General features: G+C 47.8%; 1 long non-coding RNA gene across 1 annotated transcript; it reads left to right on the top strand.

Moving 5' to 3' along the window:
• The first annotated feature begins 408 nt into the window (after positions 1-408).
• On the top strand, positions 409-1,303 carry LOC103593458. Its single transcript, XR_550760.1, has 2 exons — positions 409-487; positions 590-1,303. It is a non-coding gene; the product is annotated as an uncharacterized LOC103593458 (long non-coding RNA).
• Positions 1,304-2,494: the final 1,191 nt, after the last annotated feature.

Below are 2,494 nucleotides of genomic sequence, written 5' to 3'. Positions count from 1 at the left end.
GATTGTTAGAGGGAGTAAATGAAATAATGAATGTCCAATAGCGTCACACAATACTTGGCAGACAGTAGGTGCTCAATAAACATAGCTTCTCTTCTCAGTCTCCCAACTGAACATCCCCTGGGATTCCGCCTCTAGGGGGATGTTCCTGAAAAACTTGGGAGGCTGGAATAGAGAAGTGGTGGTGGGTGTTACCCATTCACGCAGATGCTGGTGCCCTGGTGAACATGGGGAGGAGTGCCCAAGTCTTATCAGGGCACCCTCCCCCCCTCACTGCTGTAGGGGTTGGCATCTGTAAGGCAGAGGCTCAATCTTAGGAAGCTGGGGAGTCTCTGGCAAGACCAGCCACCCCGCTTCACAGAGGCAGGATGTTCTTCCTGTAGGCCCCAAGGCAGAGGCCAAAGGGGTTCCCTGGGGCAGACAAGGCTGGTCACACCAGACGAGTGCCCTGGACTATGGCAGGGCCAGGCTGAGAACTTCCCAAATGCAGGCAGTTGATATTCCAGGGGTTCCCTGGGGCAGACAAGGCTGGTCACACCAGACAAGTGCCCTGGACTATGGCAGGGCCAGGCTGAGAACTTCCCAAATGCAGGCAGTTGATATTCCACCCCAAGCCTCCCTTTCCTCGCTCCCTAAGCTTTGATCTTGCACTGGGGTCCACTCCACAGACCTATCGCATGATTCACTCGGTTGATTACTCTCAAAGTTATTGACCTTAGGAAAATTCCTCAACTGTAAAAAGGCTTTCTCTCTATGTAAATTATGCTGTTACCTTTTTCTATACACAAAGTATATATACCTATAAATATTATACATATATATTATATATATAAAAACTAATTCTTGTACAGACCAACACGGACCGATGGTCCATACTGTTTTCTCCTCATGTCTGTCTGTGCTGACTGTTGCAGAATGAGTTGATGTAAGAAATTGGTTTCATGTTTTCCTTTTGCAGTCACTTCTTTCCTCTCCTCTCCCTTTCTATCTCTGTCTGTCTGGGTCGCTGTCTCTCTCTCTCTCTCACTCGTTGCCAATGTCTCATTCCTGGGAAAGAACATTCAATTCAGATGCCATCCAGGAAAGGAAGGCCAGATGGATGGAGGGTCCACTGTGTATATTTGTACAGAATCATTTATAAAGTTTTCTACACTTCTCAAAAAAGTATTTCTAACTTGGGCTGTTGGACAGTTTGTGAGCCTCCAAGCCGGCAAGCCTATTGTTTCTTGTGTTTAGTGCAATGTTTAGTGAGAATCCAATGTCTGAATTATTTATGCCAATAAAGAATTTGAGAATTACTGCATCACACTGCCGTCAAAACAGTTCTGAATTCTATTGTAGTCTGTCGTACGATGGGAATCTTGAGGTGTGACATTGGCCTGTGTATCAGCCAGCTAGTGCCACAATAATGCTGTGTAACAAATCTTCCCCAAATACCATGGTTTACAGCAGCTAGCATTTATCCTCATGCTCCTGGGACTGTAAGTCTAAGTTGGGCTTCACTAAGAGGTCAAGTTCAAGTCTGCTCCACATATCTCCCTGTTTCAGGGCCCAGGCTGAAGGGGATGCTCCCTGGGGCATGCTCCTTTTACAACAGATCATTAGATTATAAGAGCCAAACCAGACTGCACAAACACATTCAGGGAATCATCTCAAACCACACACTTAACATTCCATTGGCCAAAGCAAGTCAAGTAACCCAGACTTTCTAAAGGACAAGACTGTAAACTCTACCCAGAGTGGGAGGGGGAAAGAAGTGAATATTTGCTGAATGGTACTCTAAATTATCACAGCTGGCCAACTATTCTTCCATCCAGCCAGCCATAAATGCATTTTTCTCCCCAGGGATGAATCTGGTGGGAATGCATAAATACACACGTACACACACACAGTCTCCACAACCACCCAGTTCCATGCAGATGAGGAAGCAGGGTACAGAGGGATGAAGTAACTGGCCCAACCCAAGGCAAGAACCCAGAGCTCATGCTCTCTTAGGTACACACACAGCATGGCAGACTCCTAAGTACCTTGGATTTTTAAAAGCCCCTTTATGAAACAAGATCTCATCTGACCTGGAAAACCAGCCAGTAAAGCAGGGACTACTGAACTCACCCAACAACAGAAGGAACTGAAGATGGGAGACAGGCTATAGGGCAACCTTGACTCAAACTCCCAGGTCCCACCCTGGAGACCCTATTGCAGAAAGATGGAAGAGCTGGCCTCATCTGTCCTGGTAAGTCTTGCCCAGCTCACGCTCAGGGAGCAAGAGCACATTGACAGACTTAGAGCCAAATTCTAGCTCTACCACATGCAAGCTGTGTGGTCTTGGCAGGGCACTTAGCTTCTCTGAGCCTCTGTTTTCTCATCTGTAAAATGGGTATAGGGCCGGCCCAGTGGCGCACTGGATAGTGCGCCGCTTGGGAAGCGCGGCGGCCTTCCCGTCCGAGGGTTCGGATCCCACATACAGACCGGCTCCCGCTCACTGGCTGAGTGAGGC

Source organism: Galeopterus variegatus, unplaced genomic scaffold (genome assembly GCF_000696425.1).
Source record: "Galeopterus variegatus unplaced genomic scaffold, G_variegatus-3.0.2 Scaffold1349, whole genome shotgun sequence".
NCBI classification, from domain to species: Eukaryota; Metazoa; Chordata; class Mammalia; order Dermoptera; family Cynocephalidae; genus Galeopterus; species Galeopterus variegatus.
The sequence above is the reverse complement of the archived record's forward strand: the minus strand, read 5'-3'. Positions and strand labels throughout refer to the sequence as shown.